Consider the following 26,500-nt stretch of genomic DNA (forward strand, 5'->3'; position numbering starts at 1 on the left):
TTTTAAAGCTAAATTATTTTTGTCAACAAATTTTTTTCTCTCAAGTTTTTCGTAGGCCCCGGAATTTCGTAGGCCCTAGGCACGTGCCTAGTGTGCCTATAGGTTAATCCGGCCCTGTATACATATGAAATTGACAGTGGGCGGGGGTACCCGACACTCCCCTAATGTTCTTTATTGAATTTATCTGACACAGTAAATATAAATAAATTAAATATTTAAATGTGCACAATAAACTACTTTTTTTGTTCAAATAGAGCTATAAGTTAGAAATTATCCCTGCTGTTTTTTTTTTAAATATGTGAAAAACTGAATCGCTTACTCTAAAATTTAAAACAATAACTAATGCTTAATCCATCAGAAAATTCCACTTCGATTTTTGCTGATCCCTATTTAATGAATGAACTAATATTTGAAGAAACTGTATTAACATCAAGTCTAACCCACTACAAGTTTAAATAATTTGAGTGGATGAATAAAATATATTTTATTAACGATTGAAAATTTGAACAATATATAGGAAGAGTGTGAACTATTAGTAGGAATTGAATGAAGTAAAAATAATCAAACATAAGTATTGCTTAATGGTTCTTCTTTCTCTAGCGATTTCGTATTCAATATAGCTATGTAAAGGCAAGCTTACGCATAGGTTTGTATAGAATTTCCTTTTTAATAAAATTTCCAGCTGTCGATATGTGTAACATGTTCTCTTGTTTTTTAGACTAAAAATTTGGTAAAACTTGATATTTTATTCGCTAAATAGCTAAAATGTATATTTTTTTCTAAAAGTTGACTGGGAAAAAAAGTTTATCCGGATCACGATTTTCAACGATGAGCTAACGTATCGTAGAATAATTTCAAATACTTATTAAAATCAAAATTCTTATCAAAATTAATCAATTTATCAGAAGTTGGATGCAGGATAATTAGGCCATAACTTTTTTGGCGTATGAGATAAGAAATTTTGAGTGGCTAATGATTCCCTACAATCAGTCAATGTTTGGAAGAAAATTAAAACACGTGGTTGTGTGGTAAAAAATGCGTTTTTTTAGTTTTTTTTTTCTTTCGAACCATATCTTAAGAAATTATTTGTTGTCCTAACATAAGTAGGTTAAATAATAACACCGGCACGCAGCCCTGTACATGATACTTTCAGATTCTATCAGTTAACAGCTACAGCCGAAAATTTTATTTCGAAGGGAAAATTATAGGGAAGTTGAATTCAAGCTTCATTCCTTCTAGCTCAAAAATCGTTTAAAGCCTGTTTCAGACAAAAAAATTTTGTCACGTGAGCTAAGGATTCGCCTATTTTTGTAGGTCACAATTCAGCTAACGAGTGTTTTGAATGTAACGCTTTCTTTTGTGCGTTGCACTTTTCTAGTGCGCATGCGTCAATTCTGTTGAAATGCGCATGCTCCCGTGAAAAATGTCAAACTTACGTAAATGAAAATAAGAGATTTTGCAAAAATCCATTAGTTAAAAACGCTAACGTAGTGGAATATCATTTTAACTTTAACCATAAATTCAAAACAAATATTTACAATGGATGTATAGTTTGTCTAAGGTAAGAACTCCCCCTCCCGCCATAAAATCTGAGGCTGCCTGCTGCTAATGGACACAAGAATAGCTCATTTCAGGGAGGGTAGCTTCTCTTCCCTCTAGCGCTAACACATTAGACCGAAGAAAGAAAAAAAGATTCACTTTCTCTCGCCGATTTGAGTCATAACCTGTCCTAAACAATGACCCCACACTCCTCTTGACATAGTTATACCTCGTTTCCATAGTCACCGCCATAAGTTCAGACGAATGGCTAGGGGATTTCTTACTTTAGACAAACTATAGACTATTTCTTTAAAGCTGTAGCATACGACTCAAGATGCTTTGCTCAACGTAAAACTTTGGATCTGTGAGCATAAAAATTTGGTAAATTATAGATTTTGATGAATTCAGCGATGAATAATGCCGCTCATTATTAATATTTAAAAAATATTATTAAAATTCTATTGCTTATTGAACTTATTTAAACTAAATTACATAGTTGAAATCAACATAATTTTGAAATAGCGAAAATATATCTAGTTTCCTGTGGAATTAATGCAATTAGACAACCATAATTTTTTACCATAAGCAAAAACCAATAAAATTATATTTTTATTGAATGAACCAATGGTTATGAGAATGCAGGATTCATTTCTAAATTTCATCAAAGTATTTCTGCATATTCGCATTCTAGGTTCACGCTTTTAGTTCGAAGGCAAGCTTAAGCAGAAAACATTTAACAGCTATAAACAGCGTGCTCGCAGCTTTGTCACGCCAACAAAACTTAAATTATGCCAACATAAAGATAAGTATCATATAAAATAAATACGAGCATGCGCAGTTGCTTCAATTTTATTTACAGAAGCGAACGAAAGCTAACTTAAAAGTGCGAAATCTCCCTATAAAAGGGCCTCATAATTTTGAAGAAACTATAATAAAAGTTTTTTATTTAAGAAAGTTGCATAAAATAGTGTATGTATAGTGCGCAAAAAATAAACTATCCACCCAAACTAATCGGATCTTCGCATTCTAGGATTACTTTCTCTTAATGATCATACCTTTTTTTTCGGATTAAGATTCCTCACCCTCAAAATAAAAACAGTAAACTATGGGAAATATGGCCGCAATTGCTAGGTCAGAAAAGCGGTTGATGGTATGAGCCTCTTAATGCTAATTTTACAAATTTTTTTTCAATGAAAGTCGAACTTTTGAATAAAATACGGATTTAGATTTAAGGCACTCAAGATGCAGGGGGTGGTCGCGATCTGGGAAATAGGGTCTCCATAAATACAAAAGTGGGCGACCTTTGTGTTAAAATACAAACTAAGGTAAACAACGTTAAAGAGCACAAAAATATTATTAAAAGCAGACAGCTGTTTCGGATGCTCAAAGGGCAACCTTCATCAGTGCAACAGATGTTGGTTGCACTGATGAAGGTTGCCCTTTGAGCATCCGAAACAGCTGCTTGCTTTTAATAATATTTTTGTGCTCTTTAACGTTGTTTACCTTAGTTTGTAGGGTCCCCATAGTTTGACCAGGACAGCAATCCAAAGTTTGGACCCCTAAATATTAATTTCAGCATATTTCCCCATATTTCGGGAACTTTTTAAGTGAAATGAGAAAATTTTTCACACAATTATAAAATTCGGTTACCTAAAGATATTTTCATGCGAAAATTAACTTTTAGTAAACATTTATTATTTTTTATTATCCTAGTTGAAAGAATTTCGAATTATAAGGCATGCAACTTTTTACACCGTGTAATGTAATTTTCCATGGCAAATTTTCCATGTTACAATTAAACCAGTCAATTACAGAATTGCAGTGATTTCAATTTGCGAAATCAAATTACAGTGATTCGATACAAAATTACAGTAAAATCGGTCGAATAGTACCTGAGAAATCGAATTTTTATATACGACTTATTTTAAATAAGATTTCTCAGGAACTATTTGACCAATTTCGCACAAATTTTGTATTTTGCAATGTAAAATTATTTTTTTTAAAAATAAGAAATTGTATATCCTACAGTTCAAAAATTTTAGACTATTTTTAAATAAAACACTAAAAAATAACAAATAATAATATTTTTGCATAGAATTATCTTTGGATAAACGAAATTTATAATTGCAGGCAAAAATGTTTCATTTCACTTTAAAAAAATCTGTCGATATGCTGAAATACGCAAAAAGCAAAACTAGCATGAAGGGGTCAAAACTTTGAACAGTTTTCCTGACCAAACTATGGGGACCAAATTTCACAGATTGCGCCTTCCTCCTATATCTTGGGTGCCAGAATTCTGAATCCGTCGAGAAAGACCGTACGTTTTTGTGTTTAATCTCGTATCTTTAAATATCGTCTACGCTAATTAATTTGCCCCTCGTTTTCCCAATGGTTTCCCTAATGGTTCGTATTAAGATTGAGTCTCAGAACGTAAAGATTAGATCATTAGGGGTGGACTCGTTTCTTTTTTTTTTCGCACTGCAAAATATATAATTAATTTTTTTTGGATTAATTTTTAGCTTTAAAATCTATATAATTGCATAAAAAAAAATGTAGCGTGAAATTTGTGATCATATTTAAAATTAAAAGCAAAATTTGAAATCGTTGACATACTAGATTAAAAATTAAACTGTACTTACAGCTGAAGATTCAATTATCAAAAAATCATCCTTTTTAGCTTCATCATTTCATAGCAGGCAATTTAAAAGAAAATGGATTCATCTCAGTCCGGCAGATTCCAAACATCAAACATCTCACTTCGTCAGGTTGTTCTCGATTTGTCGGTTTATTGAGCAGAAATTTGTCCTACAAAGCTTAGTATAAACTAGAGACAGGATTAATAACAAACAATTTAAAGTTCCAAAAAAACATAGAAAAATTAAAATTGGAAAAAGTAAACGTTAACGACATTAAAAGCAATTGAAACCCAGTACAAGAATAACGACTGAAAATAATCACTTAAGTTACACAGAGAGGAGAAAAAAAACTATAACATACATGGGGTGAAAAACTAATTTACATCGGATAACAACCTGAAAAGGGCAGAATTTTAAAAGAAAAATTCAAGAAAAATCTATCTGATACATTAGAAATAAAAATTTTGAAGAGAAAATAAAAAATTTAAATACATATAAAAATCTGCAAACAAAAAAAAAACTAAAAAGAATTTGAAACTATAAAAAAATTGGAATAAAGCAGAAAAAGAGGAAGAATTAACGAGAAATAAAGTACAAAAAAATAAAAAGGTTGAAAAAATTTTTAAAAAAAAAAGTTAAACCTGTGAAAATTTAAAATCAAACGTAAGCAAGGACGGGTAATGCGAAACACGTTGTTGGGTCTATAAAAACATATGAATTTGATCAGATGCACACACACAAATATTTTACCACTCAAAATCAACTAGAGTACACAATGGAAAAAATATAAGAAACATAGGAAAAAATGTGATACACCATTTGGAAAAACAAAACACTCATTCAAGAAGCTAAAAAAACTTAGAAGGAAGAAAAACATTGAAAAAAAACAATAAAAAACATGGGCAAAAATCAAATACACATTGAAAAAATAAGAACTTTCATCTGAAATGAAAAGAGAATACATATTGGAATTGAATAAGTAATAGTAAATAGTAAATTAATAGCCAGTAAAAAAGAAAACTAGACTAATCAAAAAACGAAAATATGAATCATGAAAACAATTAAATACAAATTTTTAAAATAAATTTCTTAAAAAAAAAAACTGAAAAGCGGAAAATATGGAACACCGAAAACAAAGTGATTCACGTATATAAACAGAGATGGAAGCTACGAAAAATCAAATATGGCGATAAAACATTGGTGAGTTCGAGCAGTTTTGTTTCAATGAAAGTATTACCCATCGAAAAACACACTGAAAAAGCAACAGAAAAAAGTTTAAAAAAATGCAAAACAAACTTTAAGCATACACTGAAAAAAATAAAGCACACACACATTGGAAGAAACAAATTGGAACAATTGGAACACAAACAGGGGAAGAAAAAGTAGTAGCACGATTGGACGAAAAAATTTGGATAGCATACACTGGATGAAAATATTTGAAGCACAAACACTGGATAAAAAGTTTGAAACTCAAACACTGGGTGAAAAAAATTGAAACGAATACAAGAGGTGAAAAAGTTTGGAACACAACCACGGGATTGAAAAAAAATTTTTTACGTAAAATATTGTAAAAAGTTTGAAGCATGAATTGGAAATTAAAAATTAAACCAAATATTGAAAGCAGAAAAAATTTAAACACACATTGAAAGAAAAATAAAATGAAATACACATTGAAAGAAAAATAAAATGAAATACACATTGAAAGAAAAAAAATTGCAACTTACAATTCTAAATTAGAGATTAAAAGTTTAAAAAAAATATTGGAAAATGAAATTTTGAACACACACCCGAAATAAATCAGAACACAAACTAGGAATACAAACAGATATATTGAAAAAAATAACAGAATCTATATTAAAAAAAATCGAATGAAAAGCTGGAACTCAATGGATAACACAGGAAAAATAATTAAAAAACAGGGAATCCTAGAAAAAATTTTAAAAAAACAATTGGGAAATTCGAAAACAAAATTGAAGAAAATGAAAAAATTTAATACAAAAAATTTAAAATATGGAAAAAAGGAATACGTAAAAACCATACATAAAGAACTGCTTAAACAAGGCGATAAAAAAAATTGCAAATTGGATCGAATGCATTTGAAAAAAAATTTTAGCAATCGGAAAATATTGAAAAAATTCAAAACACACATATGGCACACACTTTGGACAAACACATGCATACACAACTAATTGGAACTAACTAATTCGAAGCAACTAATTGGAACCCCACACTGGATAAAAAGAAATCGAAACATTTAAAACACAAAGACTGGAAGTAAAAAAAATTGGATCAGAGGTATTGTACGGAAAAATTTGGAACACAAATTCTTGAAGATTTGGATCACAAACACTGGATGGAAAAATTTGAAACACAAGCATAGGATCAAAATATTTGGAGCACAAACACCAGATGAAAAAGTTGAGAACACAAACAGATGAAAAACTGGAAAGATCAAAAGTAAAAATTGGAAAAATTTTAAAAAATTTAATGCAAAAAATTTAAAATTTAAGGAAAAACTGAACACGTAACAAATACATAAAGGGGGAGTAATTCAAAATACAAGACGATAAAACGAAGAGGGAATTTGATCAAATGTACTTGAACGAAAATGTTACCATTTGAAAAACGCTTTGGAAAAGCTACAGAAAAACATTGAAAAAATGCAAAACACACTTAAAGCACACATTGAAAGAAACAAATTGCAAAAAAAAAACACTAACTATACTATACTATACTAAATACTATACTATACTAAATACTATACTATACTAAATACTATACTATACTAAATACTATACTATACTAAATACTATACTATACTAAATACTGTACTATACTAAATACTATACTACACTATACTAAATACTGTACTATACTAAATACTATAATACACTATACTAAATGTTAAAAAAAATCGATGAAAAGCTGAAACGCAATGTATAACACAGAAAAATAATAAAAAAACAGGAAATCGTAGAAATTTTTTTAAAAAAACTGGAAAATTCAAAAACAAAATTTAGAAAAATGAAAAAAATTTGAAATATGGAAAAAATGAACACGTAAAACCACGCATAAAGCTGTTCAATAAAAAAAAGGCGATTAAACAAATTGCGAATTAGATCGAATGCACTTGAGCTTAAATGTTAGTAATCGGAAAACCTGAAAAAAAAATTGCAGGAAAATATTGAAAAAAATTCAAAACACACATACGGAATATTTTGGGGGAAAAAACACACACACACCACACATTGAAAGCATCTAACTAGAACACCAACACTGGGAGAAATAATTTGGAACACCAACACCGGATAAAAACATTTGAAACACAAACACTATAAGAAAAAAACTGGATCACAGATATTGGATTGAAAAATTTTGAACACAAAAAAAACTAGATTAAAAATCTGGAACACAAATTCCGGAAGATAGGATTTGAATCACAAAAACTGGATGGAAAAATTTGGAGCGCAAGCACAGGATCAAAATATTTTGAACACAAACTCTAGATGAAAAAGTTGAGAACTAGATGAAAAGTTGACACTGGATAAATAAAGAAGTTGTTTCACAAATACTGAGTGAGAAAAGTTGAACCATGGCAAGGAAAATAAAAAAGGGACCAAACATTGAAATCAGAAAAATTGAAATATTAATCGAAAGAAAAAAAATGAAACACACATTGTAAGAAAAAAATTGAAATGCACTTCGAAAAAGAAATTAAAAACGCATATTGGAAAATAAAATTTGTAACATACACTGAAAATAAAAACAGGACACAGACAGAAAGTAGAAAAAAAAAGAACTTACCCAGGAAATAAAAATCTTATATCTTAGAAATAAAAAAAAATGCAATCTTTATTATGAAAAGGCAAATGAATAAACCAGAAAAACAATTATAAACGGTAAATGGTAGAAAATATTCAAAAAAAAAATGAAAAACTAGAAAAATCAAAAGCATAAATAGGAGAAATGAAAAGAATTGGATGCAAAAAATTTAAAATATTGAGAAAAACTGAACGCGTAACAAATGCATAAAGAGGGAGTCGTTCAAAAAACAAAGCGACGAAACAAAGGGGGAATTTGATCGAATGAACTTGATCAAAAGGTTACCATTCGAAAAACCAATTGGAAAAAGCTGCAGAAAACATTGAAAAAATGCAAAACACACTTAAAGACTTATTGAAAGAAACTAATTGCAAAACAAACACTGAACGAGAAAATATGGAACAGAAACACTGGGTGAAAAAAATCGGAATGCAAGCAAGGGGTGAAAAAACTAACACAGACATTTGGTAAAAAAAAAATTGGAAAAACACAAAGGGAAAAAAATTGTTACAAAAACACTGTGAAAAAGTTTGAACACACATTGAACATAAAAATTGAACAAAGCATTAAAAGCAGGAAAAAAAACTTGGACCACAAACACTGGATGAAAAGATTTGAACCATAAACACTGGAAGAAAAAATTTGGACCACAAACACTGGATGAAAAAATTTGAACCATAAACACTGGAAGAAAAAATTTGGACCACAAACACTGAAGACAAAATTTTGGACTACAAACACTGAAGAAAATAATTTGGACCACAAACACTAATTTAAAAATTTGGAACACAAACTCTGGACAAAAAAAATTTCGAAAACAAACACTGGATGAAAAAACTACACTAACACAGGGTAAAAAAATTTTTAACACTTACACAGGATGAAAAAATTTGGAACACAAACACAGAATGAAATATTTAAAAATATAAACACTGGATGAAAAAAATTGGAACACAGACATTGGAAGAGAAAGTTTGGAACACAAATAGGAAAGAAAAACTAAGAGAAAAAATACTAAATAACTCGAAAACCTGACTAAAACCTGAAAAAAAATTAGAATAATGTGGAAGAAGCGGAAAACGCTTTATGATGAAACAATAGTAAAACGAAACGATCGAAAGTCGGAACATGCGATTTAAAAGAGGGAAAATCTCGAAAGTTTATTAGCGAGCGGCACATTTGAAAATTAGCTAACCATCAGGTAAAAAATAATCGAATAAAATTGTTTCGAGTTTCAACCCCCCCCCCCAAAAAAAAAAAATAATCATTTAAAAAAGCCACTCTACCTCCTTGCAAATAATAAATGAGTGTTTGCTTCCAGTATAGCACCATGCAGAACTTAAGGATAAATAAGTGTCTTACCTTACAAGTGAGAGTTTACTTACTAACATTGCCAAGTACGTAACCATTTTCTGAACCTCAAGTAAGAAATCTTTTAAAGTGAATTAAAACTTACCGACAATATTCAGTTACTCTACACTGATTTCATTCATGTACGTCAGACGGGTACTTACTGGAGTTCTCAGAAGTTTTTCTTCAGATTCTAGGGAGAAAAAATTTAAAAAATTAAACTCTATTGATAATGGGCAATCAAAAGAGCACTGCTGTCATGTATTAATACTCGTTAATTTTTTCCCATCTTTAAGAAGAATAGTTTCTTCCTTAAGCATAACATTCTTTGATTAAATGTACACTGCTGTCATGCATTAATACTTATTAATGTTTCCATTTTTAAGAAAAATAGTTAGTTCCTTAAGCATAACATGCTTTATTTAAACAAGATATACTTAAAAATAGAAGGGGAAATTTTTTTTTGCAGTTTTCAAAAATACCTTGAATTGTGTAGTCTAATGCTGTGGATTTTTATAGTTGCGAAACTGTTCAAAACTATAAAAATTAGTTTTCAGTTGTAACCTTAATACTAAAGTGCAAAATGAAACATTTAAGTAATCTTTCATTAATTCTGCAATTTACTCCCAATACTTGATCCATTTGAAGCGAACCGGGTTCGAATCCCAGTCGATACGAATACCGCATGCGTCTTGCACCGACCACAGTGCTGGTTTGAAATATCCTCCGTGGTAGACGGATCCTGGGTCAAAGTTTCCATGCCATCAGGACAACCGTGGGAGGATCTCGTGGTCTTCCTCTTTATGTAACGCAAATGCGGGTTAGCTCCATCAGAAAGTCCTCCACGAAGGCAAATTTCATCCAATACTCGATCCAGGAGTTCCCTTGTCTTCAGGATTGGGTTCAAAATTACAAGGCTAGGGAGTTGTACATTAGCAGTCGTAAACCCATAAACTTGGGTCGGCTGTTTAATGACGGTTATAAAATAAAATGAAAAAACTTGATCCAGAAGTTTCCTTGTCTTCTGAATTGGGTTCAAAATTACAAGGCTGTGGAATTAAACATTAGTAGTCATAAAACCAAAATTTGGGTCTGCTAATCAACGACGGTTGTGAAAAATATATCCGTAAGAATTACAGTGATCGCTTATATTAACTTGTATTCTCATGGCAGAGTTACCAACATAATTAAGACAAAGAATAAATAGCCATCTTATAGTTAAAAATAGAACTTAGGCGAAATATTCATATTTAAAATAAATAAATTAGTAATCACCACAATAAATCATATAGTGAAGTCCATTTTTTTTAAAATTAAAATATTAGTTTAACAGAATGAATTTACAAGGGAAGGGCTCGGCTTGGAAAATTCACTTTAGAATGAAACTTGGTTTATTGAAAACATAGCTTACGGTTGTTCTTGTTGTAGTTCATTTTACGTCGCACTAGAGCTGCACAATGGGCTATTGGCGACGGTCTGGGAAACATACCTGAGGATGATCCGGAGACATGCCATCACAATTTTGATCCTCTGCAGAGGGGATGGCACCCCGCTTTGGTTAACCCGACGACCTGCACGCGAAGTCGAGCACTTTACAGTAGAACAGTTTAACGAGGACCAATACCGCACACCCTTAGTCCCTACACAGACTAATCCAAGTGGTCACCCACCCGCACACTGACTGCAGCCAGTGATGCTTGACTTCGGTGATCTGCTGGGAACCACATAGCTTACGGGAGGAGTGAGATTGGCTTATAAAAAGAAATTAATTTAGCTTATTACCTAAAGTTAATTTGACTTTTAAAAAAACTTTTTTTTTAGGGGAGAAGGTGGAACGAGTTTTGAAAATTTTACCTACTGTAAAAAATTTATTACAAACTTTAATTTCTGCGCTTATCAATAACCAAATTTATAAATTCTGTGTTCATAACTACAAATAAATCGATAATACGGAATGGAAAAACGCACAATACGCAGAGGAGACAATATCTTCTGAGTATTCACCTCTCTTCCTGATCCGACGCTAACCGTTACTGTTACATAGATTTATGAAAACAAAGGTCTTCATTGTTTTTTTTTCCTCTTGTATTTTTCTGAAGTTGTCAACGTCTATGATTTTATAACCGTCATTGAACAGCAGACTCAATTAACGGCTACTAAAGTTCAACTCCGTAGCCTTGTAATTTTGACCCCATTGCAGTAGACAAGAGAATTCCTGGATCGCTGGCAGAGCCTTCGTGGAGGACTTCTTGATCGAACTAACCAGCATTTGCGTTTCATGGAGAGGAAAACCAAGATGGCCATCCATATTTAGCCTGATGGTAAGGACATTGTAACCCATGATTCGTCCATCATTGACGATATTTTACGTCAGCACTATAGTCGGTGGGAGCAGAGTGCGGAATTCGAATCAACCAGTTATCGCTTGGATGGGGTCGAACCTAGGTCACCTCATCGAGAATCGAGTGCTCTATGCCCTGAGTCACCACGGCTCAATCCCTATGATTTCCTAAAGCTGCAAAAATTGCCGGGGAGAAAATATATTTCCATCGATATTATGAATTTGGTTTTAATTATATTTACCACGGCATTATAAGAGATTTAAAAAAATTAACTGATTTGGAAATGTTACTCCGACTTGAAGATTTAGACTTAAGGTATTTAGTTAAAATATAAAATTGAGTGAAAGAGATGTTGAGTTCTTTAAATAATAATAAACAAAAAAATAAAAAAACTTTTTAGGGAAATAAAGTTAAAACAATTGAAGATCAAAATGAGAGAATGCTTTTTGCCTATTTTTCGCAAAAATGATGACTGACTCTCACTCTGTAACAATTTGAGTATTAGATAAATCAATAACGGGGAAAACCAATGCTCCCCGAGAGTTATTATGATGTGAAAATTGGCCATGCTGTGGATAAACGGTTAGTGTCCGCGTGAATTCGTTTTTTTTTTTTTTTTTTTTTTTTTTTTTTGAGAATCAGCTTTTATGAACCTTAACCGTTCTTGCCACTAATCTCCAATTATCACAAGTATATTCAGCACCTTTCCAAATCTTTGGTTATAGAGTTTTTAATTTCAAATGTTTTTTAATAAAATCATTAAGAGATTAAATAAATTCTTTGAAGTGATAAATCTAAATCTTAAAATTTCTAACCTCATACTGTAATAACGAGAAACCGCCTATTACTACCAGTTTCCAAGCGAGCAACAAAGAGACCAAAAAAAAAAAAAATATTACATTCGTAAAAAGTAAAAACTACCACTATTCTTTCCACTATTGCAAAAAAGAAAAAAAAAGAGGAAAACGCGTTTTTGCTGCTGTTCTAGTGAGTAATGAAAGAAAGCAAAAATAAAGAAATAAAGGCATTATTATTTATTTCTGATATTCATGCGCAGGAAAGTTAGAAATCAACACCATTTCATTTTTTATTATTCTTACTATCTTCACCCTTTAAGTTTAAAGAGTGAAGATAGTAATCAGAGCGATCAACAGCTAAGTTACTTTTCTTCTTGCTGAAGAAAAATTCTTTTATCTTCAGGAATTCTGCTACACACTTCTAAATAAAGCGCTTTTTGCTGGTCACTTAGATCTACCAGTCATTTTTCTTCTCGGTTTGCAATACAAGTCAACATTCAGTGATATCAATGACGTCACACTATTACACTCTAGTCCATTCTTAACAGAATATTACAAAAATTCTCAAAAATTGACATTTCTATTACTCAACCGTAATTCTTATTACGAAACAGTAATAATTACGGATAAATGGTATTGGTCGGCATCTCTTTAAATAGAAGAATAAATAGAAAGTTTCAAAATCGAAAGCTAGTTCACTTCATTAATGTGTCCAAGAATTCTTTTTTAACATTCTAAAAACAAAAATGTAGATTTTCTTAATTATCAGGAAATTTTCAGAATGTTTTATTTAAAACCAATTAAAATCAAAATAAAATTAGAAAATAGGTATTTGTGAGCCTGCTCAACCTTTCGCGCATTTATACATAAATTATTATTCGTAAGAACTGAAAATGTTAAAAAGCAGTAGCATTGCATTTCCCTAAGCTCTAATAATAATATGAACCATAAATTGATAAGTTAAAAATCTATGTTTAGTACTGAAAATTATCACTAACATTTTTCATAATTGAAATAATTACTCACAGAAAAAGCTATCATTTACATAAATAAATCCTTACATTAAACAAATTTTGGCTTAATACCAAATTACCACTTGCAAAAAAAAATTTTTTTTCAGGATTTCTGCTACACACTTTAAAATAACCGCTTTTTGCTGGTTACATTGCTCTACATTCATTTATCTTCGCGGTTTGCAATACAAGTCAGTGGTATGAATGACGTCACACTATTTCACTCTAGTCCAGGGATGGGCAAACTACGGCCCACAGGAAGATTTAATCCGGTCCGCGGATAGAATTTTCACTTGCCGATCCGTGGCGAATATAAACAATATACGAGGCGCATTCAAAAAGTAAATTTCCCTAATTTATAAAAAAAAAGCACACTTTCAGGAACACATTTATTGGCAACAAGTGCAGCAATGTTCCAGCTATTTTTCAACACAGCCACCACCAGAATTGAGACACTTGTCGCATCGTGGGATCAGCTTTTGTATCCCTTTGTCGTAGAACTCTGCCGCCAGTGAATGACACCAGCGTGTGACAAACGTCTACCGTTATTGTGAAACACTGCCGAAATTGTGACGTGCCATTCAAAACAAGAGTCGTGGAATGCTTACTGCAGGTGTTGCGCTCCTCCATGACAATGCTCGTCCACATACGGCATGACGCACAGCAGCTGTTTAGACGGAATTTAGCTGGGAGTTGTTTGATCATCCTACAGCCCTGATATTGCTCCCAGCGATTTTCACGTTTTCTTGCACCCCTAGAAATTCCTGTCCTCCGCTGAACGTTTTGGCAACGACGAAGAGCTGAAGACGTCTGTCACACGCGGGTTCCATTCACAGACGGCAGAGTTCTATGACAGAGGGATAGAAAAGTTGATCCCCGATACGACAAGTGTCTGAATTCTGGTGGTGGCTATATTGAAAAATAGCTGAAACATTAATGTACTTGTTGCCAATAAATATGTTCCTGAAATTCTGAGTTCTTTTTTTTATAAATTAGGGAAACTTACTTTCTGGATGCGCCTCGTACACTATGCATCCATTTTCTTGTCTACTGTGTTTAAGGCAATTTTTGCTCCTTTTTTTAAACAAAGTACTGATAGCCCTTTTACTTTCTTCATTTTCTTTCTCTATAAAACATAAATTGATGGAAATAGCTAGCAAAGACAGCTTCAATTGGTAAAATGTTGAAAGCAGATGTTCTTTATAGGATAGCCGTAGATAGGCGCCAACGAGCGTTTGTCTTTCTCGAGGAGCAGACATACTGAATCTAATATAGGCGAACTATACTTCACAAGTGGCAGACTGCGCATTTTAAGCTCCAACAAGCAGATTTTTTTGCCAGGGCGAGTTCTAACATAATTTATTGCATATTGAAAGATTGCACACGTATAACGTTATTGTAAATAATGGAAGTTATAAAATGTATAAAATAGCTAGTAAGCGCATCAGGCAAAAAATTAGTCACCCTAGCGCTCTAGCACAGATGAATCGTTAGGTTTCGTTATATGACGCAGTGTAAAGTAACATGCTCAACTGCGTCCCCACTGCCTCAACGTGATCAAAGGCAAGTAGCCATCAGTGAGATATTTTTCTTTTAAGTAGAAATTGTGTGTAAATATGGGTAAGTGTAAGGATGTGACAGAGTGGCAAAAAAGGATAATTGTGTTTGGCCATGTCCATGATCATACAGTGAATGATGTTGCTGGATTTGTTGGTGTTTTGATGCTAACTGTTCAACGTGTCTACAAGCAGTGGTTCAATACACGTGGTCATGAAAGACGATCTTAGAATTGTGGTTGGAAGAAGATCCCGCATGAAAGTAACCGGAGACGTGTTTTACGACTTATCAATCAACATCCTTTCCAAACCTGACAGGAATTACTTCAGTTAGTTAATGAAGGTCCATCCCAACCTATTAGGGAGAGAATATTGCTACGGGAGCTGCATGCAGCGATCATTTGGATTCGAACACCTCGCAGGAAGTCATTGCTCACACAGGCACATAAAGTTGCGCGACTTCAGTGGGCTAGAAGTCACCAAACGGGGACAGTTGCTGACAGGCGGAATGTAATATAGTCTAATGAATCACCCTTTTGCTTTCATCCAAATGACACAAGTCGTCGAGTACACCGAAAATCATATGAAGCATTTCATCCTGACTGCGTGCGAGGTCAGGTGAAAGCCGGAGGTGGGTTTGTCATGTTTTGGGAGTGTTTTTCTTTTAATGGATTGGGTCCCCTCACTCAGGTGGCCACTAACATGAACCAACAAGTTTATTTGCACATTCTGGATGATCAGGTGCTGCCTTTCAGTCAACATCTTTCTGAAGAGTATGCTGTCGATACTCCTATTTCTTCAAGGTAATAACAGCAACGTTTATCGGCCGAAAGAACAAGTGACTGGTTTTATGAACACTCAGACACTCAATAGCAACGCGACTGGCCTGCAAAAACCCCTGACTTGAAAACCATTGAAAATTTGTGGGACATATTGCCAACGGGTAAAACGCCAAAATCAGCATCCTCGCAATTTGGTGCATTTGCGCAAGCAAATCCTCATCGTGTGACTTAAACTTGATTCGTCGTACCTGTAAAACCTTGTGAACTCACTTCGTAACTGAATCCAGGTTGTTATCAAATTCAGAGGAGGCGTTATACGTTTTTAAATGATGTTTTTCATGATTTCTCTAAAGGTGACTAAATTTTTGCCCGGTGTGCTTACTTGTTTGAGTTATTTGAAATATTTTTTAACCCCAAAATGGCTACTAAAAGCGCAAAGTTGATTCAGAGTGCGGTGCGTTCAATGGTGAATGAACTTAGAAATATTTTTTTACAGTTGTAAATGATGAACCAGTATGTCTTATCAGCAATGAAGCTGTAGCAGTTTTTAAAGAATACAACATTACCGACATTTTACTGTCAAGCACAAGAATGTAAACTACGAAACAATGTCTGAATGTGAAAGATGACAAAATGCAAAAAGTCTTCTCAAAGAATAATCAGGTTGACAACTTTTCTTTTCTTTCAAACAAACTTTTCTTTTTCGATTTTTGGTCCTCGATCAAAAGAGTTCGCCGATCCCTGCTCTAGTTATTGTTTTAACATTAAATTATAATTCAATAAAAGCCCGCAATAACGACAATCCGTAGTAACAAGTAGATTGTCGTCTTAACATGCAAGCCTGTAGTTATAAGCAAGTACGCATATTTAACCTTAAACAACCTTACAGTAAACCGGAAAATACTGTAGAATAGTTATTGATGTTATTTATAACCGTCGTTGAACAGCCGAGCCAATTTATAGGTTTAAGACTACTAATGTTCAACTCCGTAGCCTTCTAATTTTACACCCAATCCAAAAGACAGGGAAACTTCTGGATCAAGTATTGGGAGAAATTTTGCCTTCATGAAGGACTTTTTTGAGGGAACTAGCCCGCATTTGCATTACGTGGAGAGAAAGACCACAAGAACATCCCATGATTAGCTTAACGGCAAAGGGACTCTAACCCATGATCCGTCTACCACAGAGAATATGTCACGTCACCACGGAGGTCGGTGCAAACCGGCTGCGGATTCGCGTCGACCAGCCATCGTAGGGATTCGAACTCTGTTCACCTGATTGGAAGGAGAGCGCTCTATCCCCGAGCCATCACATATTGAGAATACTGAACGTAGATTACAATCTTAATCAAAATTAATAAGATCCCATTGCAAATAAGTAAAATCAAAAACTAAATAAGATGCCATTCCAGATAAATAAAATTAAAATTTAAAATATGCCATTGCAGATAAGTAGCCAACAAATAACACACTCATTTGAAGCGTGCGGCAGGATTCTTGAAAGAAACAAAGACTTTTTTTCTTCAGTAAAGAGGAAGGTAACTCTGGACACAGGGCTAAAGAGAATAGAAGGGCTGGTTCACTCCTTTGAAGAAACTCTCGCCGCGCCAATCCTCAGATTTTCTCTAGTGACGTCACTTTGGCGCAAAGCTTGCACTTTTACTTCAAGAACGGAGCGTTCGGCCTTACTAGCTCTAACTAATATTGGAGCATTTCTTTTTGCGAGATATTCTAGGACATTTGTTATTTTCTATAATGACTTTCCTCAGTCTTTGCAGTGAATTTACAAGAATTTAAAACTATTATCGAAATGCCAGTTTGCACGATTGCAACTTGCAAATATTCTGATAGAAAAACAAATAGAAAAAATATAATTTTCCGCGTGTTTCCTAAAGTAAATGAACAACTATGTAAAGAATGGATTCCGAAATGACACAGTTAATATAAAACAGCAATACGTTTATTCTGTCGTTAAGAACTTTTATAAAAATTCATTATCTAAATAGAAACCGCCTCGTTACTTCAAAAAGAAAGGCAGGTGAAAAAAAATTAAAAAATGGATAAAGTCAACGAAAATTAAAATGTAAATAAAAAGTATAAATAAAATATATAGTACATAGTTGGAATTCTCCTAATTTCGTAACATATTTTTTAATGTAGTTATTCTAAATATTTATGATTTTTTTTAAAAATTATATTCTCTTAAATTTAAATATCTATAAATTATATTATCGTAAATTTAAATATCTATAAGCAATTGTAAAATTTCTAATGTCATCATGAACTTAAATTATTATTTTGTTTCAGTAATTAACGTTTAAGGTTGATGTTTCCTAATGATTAAGTATGAACAAATTGCTATCACCTGCATATTTTAAAATTAGGGATTCTAAATTTAACTCAACTTATTATTATAAAAGAATATGTAGATAAAAAAAAGCTTCGATATATGCTTTCATTTTTCTTAATAATTAAAGTTAAAACTGAACTTTTTAAAATAAAGTATTTACAGTGTCATTTTCGCCAACTAGTAAAAGATTTTTATAAGTTTGAAATGGTATTTTTTTTAATATAATGGCTGAGAAAGTTTTTTTGAGCTATGTTTATGAACGGAAATAATGTGTTAATTACGTAAAGTTTGAAAGCTAATAACCAGAAAAAGTCTAAACTTATTTTTACAAAGAGAAAGATGCAAAGTTATCATAATATCTTTGCTTGCGATCTCCGAGATCTGTGGACACAGTGACGTCATGACGAGGGAAATCGTAGCTTCAGCTCTAAGAGCGGAGTGAACTCGCTCTTCGATTCTCTTTAGCCCTGTCTGGACAAGGGTTGTCTACACATATTTGTTTTATTAACATAATAAATTAAAATTTCATAAGGGAAATAAGGTGAAATGTAGTTCGTTTTTCATTTTTCTGCATTGATACCAGAAATAAATAATAACATCTATTTTGTTCTTTTTTGAAGTTTTGCTCACTTTTATAGCAGAAAAGTATAAAAAATTTCGTATCGCTATAATTCCTGTTATCATGAGTTTTCTGATAATAGACTTATAAGATATTAGATTGGTAAAGGTTCTTTAAATTCGTACTTCAAAAACTTAATATTAGCGAAATTTGATTTCGAAAGATATTTGATTATTATTGAGAAAAAAAAATTTCTTTTCATAAAATAATCCAACAGCATTGAAATCTTTTAAATTAAAAATTCAGTAAGATTCACAATAAACCTCAATACTTGATACAATTAATGTATCACATTTTTAAAAGTATATTTAAAATCTTACACATGATAGAATTTTGAAGGGGAAAAAAATCTAAAGTTTGCGTGTTAACTTTAAACATAGGTAGCATATTTTTCAAACAAAACATTTTACTAGTTAATGAAAACTACAGTTTTAATGATTTGCTTACATGATGATTAATGATTAGTTACAGTTTTAATGAAAAAAATTTGCATTTTAAATTTAACAAATTTAAACCTATTTATAACTTATTTGAATTAGACAAAACAAATAAACTCACCAATTTTTTTCAGGATCAAAACATTCAACAGTATTTAATGATGAAATACAATCATACCCTCCACATACAGTTTGTTAAAAAGAGTGTCAGCCCCATTGGCACTAGAATAAAAAATAAATAAATAAATAAAATAAATAGAAATTTAAAGACCATGAAATTTTCATGTTGTATAAAAATATATATATTTTATTTTAATTAAATGGATGCAAAGCGCACCTGACTATCAGTCACTATTTACACTATATCTAATAAATATCAAAAAGTAAACAAAAGCAAGACATATAAAAGAATTTTAAAAAAATTATCCAACAGCAGCGGTCGCCATAGAAACGCATCTAATGACGACGCATGCTCACTGCTTACGATTACTCTTGAACACAATAGAAAAGTCTGATATCCAAATAAGGTGCGCACGCCATTAACCCCAAAAGAGCACCCATTTTGCCAATGGGTAATAAAAGATTAATTAAATGAAAAAACATATATTTCATACACAATAAATTAATTTCGCTTGTTACGTTTCAAAATGTTATAACTAATTGAACTATCAATAGGAGACCTTTCTTACTGAGAAGCTATCTGAAGACACTCATTTTTTCATAATTTTAATTTAATATTTGTCTTTAGTCCAAGCCTAATATTTCAAATTAAAGATTTAATCTCTTAAAAGAGAATTAGAACGTAATATTTTTTATTCAAATACAACAATTTTATATTAATTTGTTATCAATCAGTTTTGATTATTCAACTGGCTGTTAAATGGATTAAAATAAATTTAAATCAACAGTACAAAGAGATCCATTCCAACAACTAATCTGTATCAGAGAAGATTTTGTTCGATTTAAATAATAAACAACTATATGTTCACCTATTTACGCTCATAAAATTTCATTAATAAAATTTATTTAATAAGGTTTTCTTTAGCGTAATTATGTTGAAAAATTCTAAAATTCCTGAAATAACAAACTGCTAAGTAGATAAGAAACTTTAATTATTTTTAATCTATATGTTGATAGTTCCTTTGTTCAAATTTTTGTAACTATAGAATTTATAAAGTCTTATTGTCGGAGTTCTAATTGAGTTCAAAATTTCCTTTTTTCATATGATTTAAAAAAAAGGATTTTAAAAACTCGGAATAAAAATACAAGAAATATGCCGTTTCATATTTTTGCAGCAGTAATTTAGAACATGATACCTAAATCTATTAAGAATTCTATGATATTACTGTATTGTTGATAAGAATAGATTGTTTTTTAAATTAGACAAAAGCGAAGAATCAATAATTATGAAATGACAAAACTTCAACCTAAGTCCCATAAATTTTGAAACTTTAAATCAAATGATATTATATGCCTGAACCATATATGGGTGATTCTCACGAAACATGACAATTCACTGTCCCTTGCTCCAAGATCTAATACTATAATGCTAAAAGAACTTTAAAAAAAAATAATAAATAGCATTGCTGTAGGCATTTTAAAATGACTTTGCACTAGCATTGACTGTTTTGTATACTTAAAAAATTTAATTGAATATCAAAATGTCATTTTCCTGGCATGTCCCAAGCAATATTTCCAATAATAACTAGCTTCAAAACTTCCCATCATTTTTCAAAATCTAATTTTTTTTTATCTTATCCTATGTAAGCATTTCTAGAATATATGCAGAGGGTATTGTTTACTGAAACTTCGTTTAAAATAGTTTTTTCTGTTAATAATTTGTTTGTCCAATGAAAATCTGTCATTTTCCTGGCTACTTTTACTTAGTGATTTATAACCAAAATAGATAGCGCCAGGAATCAATATCTTATGTTATTAGATTGATTAGATACCCTCCTATCTCAACATGTCTTGTTGCATGAATAAAGAACTAATTTTCTGGCTCAAAATCTGCTTCAAAAATTTTTTCAAGGTGAGTAGGTTTTTATGCTGTCATTTTCCTGGCTTCTTGAAATCATTAATAACAAAAACTACATTAGATTTATCTGAGTTATTTTAAGAAATACTGTTGTTTTCTGCAGAATATAAACGTCTTCGGCCAAAATATTAAATTAAAGTAAAGTTATATGTTATAAAATGGCGAATTTGTCATTATCCTGGCTGTCATTTTCTTGGCTTATGAATGCCAGGACATTGAAGTGTTACCAGAAATTCTTTTTAACTGCTAATACTGTAAAGAGGGAAAGCAAATATTAACCTTATACCAAGTTTATGTATGATTGTAATATGGTTGGATGTAATCAAAGTTATTTATTTATTTAATGATTGATTATTATACAAAATTTTATTCTGCAACAAAAAATTTTTTTGTTTCTTTCTACAGAGGATAAAAAGAATTAATTTAAGCAATTTATGGTTCATCTAACATATAGGCTTAAGTTGAGTTACTTACTATTAACTTAAAATGACTGTTTTTCAAACTTCTAAGGTAATATGTCATTTTCCTGCATTCAAAATTTGGTGAATTTCTATTCTATTTTTTTTCTCGAGCAAATGTCAATAAACTACACCGCTGTCTATAAGATATTAATAAGTGTAGTTGAAGTATACAAGAAAAATTTTTTGAATTATTTTGAAGACTTTGAATTTGAAAAAATTCTTTGGTCTGAATTGTCATGTTTCGTGAGAATCACCCATATATACAATTCAAGAAAAAAAATTTAAGCTTAAACAATTGAATCTAGCGATTTTCACAGCGGTATTAATTAAATTAAAATGAAATGATGTTGAATCGAAAATTTAAATATGTTGATTCTTTAAACAGCTCAAGGGATAGAGCTCATGGAATAGAGAAGGGGGTGCTGGCTCTGGGGATAGAGCGTTCGCCTTCCAATAAGGTGAACCGGATTCAAATCCCAGCTAAGGCTGGTCGATGCGAATCCGCATCCAGCTTGCATCGACTACAGAGCTGAAGTGAAATATCTTCAGTGATAGACGGATCATGGGTTAGAGTCCCTTTGACGTCAGGCTAACCGTAGAAAGTTCTCGTGGTCTTCCTCTCCATGTAACGCAAATGCTTGTCAAAAAGTGTTCCACGAGGGCAAATCCCAATACTCGATCTAGTAGTTCCCTCGTCTTCTGGATTGGGTTCAAAATTACAAGGCTACGGAGTTCATCACTATTAGTCGTAAATCAAAAAAGTGGGTCGGTTGTTCAACAACGGTTATAATTCCAATTTGTATTCGTTGAAAATTTGATGTTTTGTACGCAAACAAAAATCAGGATTATCAGGACAAAAATCTATGTCAAACCAAAACAAAAGTCGACAGTTTAGGGTTCCATTACTGAAAAAATTAGAACCCGTGAGTTAGACGTTACTTTAGGGTGTTGAAGTAGTTCATTGTTTCTTTTAAATTCTTAATAACCTTAATAATCTTAACTTTTTGCTTATGGCTGTTACATCATGTGAACCACGAGTGATGGTTTAATTGATACACCATAAGCAAATGATTAGGTTATATTATTTTACGATTTAAATACGTTCCAAACGACCGTACAAGCAATCATTATCATAGTTGAAAAGAACGTAATAACTCGAAGATAGAAGAAAAATTGGACTTTAGTTAACGTTTGATCCCAGTGTTTTATTTGAATAATAAAGAGTCAACAATATAGGGACCGGTTTACAAAACATGAATTAGTGCTTGCAGTGCGTGAAAAATACCATGCATTTAAAATTTAATTTCTCAAGAATTATTCAGCCAATTTTTTTGATATTTTGTTTATTATCATTCAAAAATATTTTCGCCAAGATGCTGTAAAATTTTTTATACTTTACTATTCAAGTTTTTTTCGACAATTATTAGATAAAATAATAAATTATAGATAATTATTAAAAATATTTTTTGCATGGAATTATCTTTAAATAAGTGACTTTTATAATTGAGTCGAAATATTTTGGCAAAATACGCAAAAAGTAAAGTAAAATTAACGTTAAACAGGAACAAGTAGTTGGGCACTATTTTCCAGATTTCGGATAACCCCACCTATATTTTGAGGGTTAACAATCCAAATTCTAAGGGAAAAAAGGTATTTTTATTCAGAGAAAGTACGTTTTTGTATCTGATTTCATAACAAAAAAAATCGTATGCACTAATTAATCAGCATACTTAAGGTTTAACCCTTGAACCGTTAAGATTGAGTCATAACTATGTAAAATTCTGATTATTAAGTCAAAAGATAATCAGGAAGTTCCGCTTTCCTTTTATGCACTTCATGAAACTTCCGCGGATTTTACTCAATTGTAAATAAATAAAAAAATTCCTTTTATTTATAACAACTTTTACGGGAATCGGTTTCAAATCAGCATGAATTCACTATCATACAATTGTTAAAACTAACCTGATATACTAAAAGATGAGCTTGGAGAATTTTCTAATTATTTCCTGCTCTCTTCATCTGTGCTTAAGCATACAAAAGGCTATTCATCCATACGAATAAGATCAGAGAACACAAAATAACGACATCGATAAACTGAAAAATATCTAAAATATTCATTAGTTTCACCTGAAAAAAATATTAGATTAAAATCTGAAATGAAATACATAATTAAAAAGTAAACATTGTACAACAGTTTTTAAAGAGTAAAAAGTAGACAGATGACAATCGACCTCGGAAATTTAAAAATGAACATCAATTTTTCTCGATTGAAATTGGTGATTAAGAAATTATTCAACTGAATTTCTTCCACTAAGTTTACCGTTAGCGGTTGACAACACTGCGCGTTAATATCATTAATTTGCAAAATAAAATTCAAATTTGAAGACAAATCGCGATTCGTTCTTTCTAGACGTTAGTTCTATTTTTTTTTTTTTTTTTTTTTTTTTTTTTTTTTTTTTTTTTGAACTCCGAACTCAGAAGGCATTAAAACATTCCATTATCCATATTTACTTAAAATATTACCTTCTGTTTTATGCATGGCACAAAACAGAATAAATGAAGTTAGCTACACATTCAGAAGAGAGGTTTTTCATAGAATAATAATATAGGTAGACTCCTCATCTATGATTGCCAATTGGCAACTAGGAAAACTCTTATGACCAAGGTTTCGGCAGGGCTAGGCATAGCATTTGGTGAACCTAGGCAACCACATGGGATTGCCAAATAAAAATGGCCTAAAATTCATCTTTGATTTCTTTAAAAAGATTTTTACAAATTTTTTTAACCCTCTACACGTGATTTTTCTTTTCTTTCCCTTTAATTTGTACTATATTCTGATAATTTCCTTTTAAAAATTCATAGGTGATTAAGATTTTTTTTAATGTGATAAAATAATATTTTCTTTATTGAGATAAAATTTGAGCTATATTCTTTATTTGAATTCTTTATATATAGTGTGATATAGTCATTATATCATATATTTTGTATACTGTTAATTGTACTCAACGCGACAGTAAAATAAAAAAATCAATATTTTCTTACTAGTTGCAACTTTCTGAATTAAATTACGAGTTAAATCAAAATGAAATTCTATAATATTTCACAAACTAATTTAAGATTGAAGAATGTAACGGGTGTTTCATAATACGTTTATAAAAGAAAATATTAGTGCTTTAAAGTTATTTTTAATGTATTTTTAATAATTACTTCATTGAAATTGAACATAAAATAATTAATATTTTCTTACAAAACGAGGTAAAGAGTTCAAAGTTCAATATAAGCTGGATTTTTAACAATAACGCTATGGAATAAGTTAAAATTTTTTTTACAAAACTAATCTGTAAACTTATAATTTTTGGTTCAATATTTTGCTTTAATTTATATTTAAATTTAAGACATAACCTAAGTTATCCGAATTCATGTTATAATAAATTTAATTTGCGAATGCATGAAAATTAATGTTTGCTTTGTTTGATTTAGTTTAGGGTTTTTCAAATTAAAATCTTAATGATAGGTGACATAGCTTCAAATTGATCAAGCATTCAATAGTCTCGTAGCATCAAATTTTGTTTCTTATTCAATTTTTAAAAACGCAACCATAACAAAAAACAGCGATTTCATAACGAAAATATTTGCTTATTAAATTTAAAATTCGATTGAAAATAATCAGAGTAACATTAAAATTTATGAATTATTTTTTAGAAAATATTACATTTAGCACAAACTCTTTGAAGTTGGATTTTTTCAATTGTTTTAAATTTTTTCAATTACTTCGTAAAATAAAATTTGCAATTAGTTCGTCTGTTTTTTCCACATGTACATTATATTTTGTCCTACGTAAATTAATTTTACTTTTCCTTAATCACAACTACTCGTCATTTTTCTAAAAACAAAATAACTTAACAATTTAAAATAAACGAAACTTACCTGTTAAACTTAACATATTGGGGGGGGGGGGGGTAACAAGTTTACTTAACTCTCATAACTCAGTTTAGAACTATATAAGTTGACTAGTTTCTCAGAAAGTTCATCTAACTCTTTCATAACTCAATTTAGAACTATAAGTTGATTAATTGTGCAGAAAAAATAGAAAATTTAATGAAATTTTTTAAATATGAGAAACAGCTGGCAATATTCCCCCTTTTTTGTGATTTATTTTTCCATTTTTTTCCTAATTTTTTTAACCTACATAAACTATGTTTAAAAAAAAAATCTTTTTTGAAAAAACCAACTAAAAATCAATAAATCTTACTTGTAACTAATTACTAAAGGAGTCTGTTTTGATTAATTTAATTTGATCAGAGAAAGTTAGTTTTAAGAGGAGGAGTGGGTCTTATGATTCGGGTAGCAGTCTGATCCGATATTATTAGTCTATCGATAATTTTGAACTCCTGATTTGAATGTTAAGCCAACAATCACGTTTTCTAGAAGCTTTCTATTTAGGAAAACAGAGAATATTATAAAACATACTTGAGAAGACTAATATAAATCATTTATATTAGTCTTCTAATTCTTCAAATTATACACTTCTCTGCTTTTTTTACATTGGAACAAAAATCTAAGTAATACAAAAAAATCAAAAAATTTAAAGTTTTTAAAATCAAGGAATGAAAACTTAAGATCAATAAATTATACAGAAGTGCCAACTTTCCAAGATATCACTAATATACAATAAACTATACAATATACAATATAGGCAATAATATACATAATTTTAACATACACAGCAGGTAGCATATATAATATAAATAACCTAAAT

General features: G+C 31.0%; 1 protein-coding gene and 1 long non-coding RNA gene across 5 annotated transcripts in view; both read right to left on the bottom strand.

Moving 5' to 3' along the window:
* LOC107441641 (coatomer subunit gamma-like) overlaps positions 1 to 6,836 on the bottom strand; it is a 139,750-nt gene extending 132,914 nt beyond the window's left edge. For 2 of the 4 annotated variants that reach the window (XM_087154733.1, XM_087154732.1), the window contains exon 1: positions 4,179 to 6,828. The gene's annotated coding sequence lies outside the window, so the exon portion shown is untranslated. Of the gene's footprint in view, positions 1 to 4,178 lie in introns of all 4 variants that reach the window. The other 2 variants (XR_015430317.1, XM_087154734.1) reach the window with 2 other exon arrangements.
* Positions 6,837 to 9,287: 2,451 nt separating this feature from the next.
* On the bottom strand, positions 9,288 to 26,408 carry LOC147801871 (uncharacterized). The gene is made up of 3 exons (XR_015430308.1): positions 23,704 to 26,408; positions 19,364 to 19,464; positions 9,288 to 9,540 (listed from the first exon to the last, which is right to left on the bottom strand). It is a non-coding gene; the product is annotated as an uncharacterized LOC147801871 (long non-coding RNA).
* Between the last annotated feature and the right edge of the window lie 92 nt (positions 26,409 to 26,500).

Source organism: Parasteatoda tepidariorum, chromosome 11, assembly GCF_982258835.1.
Source record: "Parasteatoda tepidariorum strain Cologne lab strain chromosome 11, Ptep-v5.0, whole genome shotgun sequence".
Taxonomy (NCBI): Eukaryota; Metazoa; Arthropoda; class Arachnida; order Araneae; family Theridiidae; genus Parasteatoda; species Parasteatoda tepidariorum.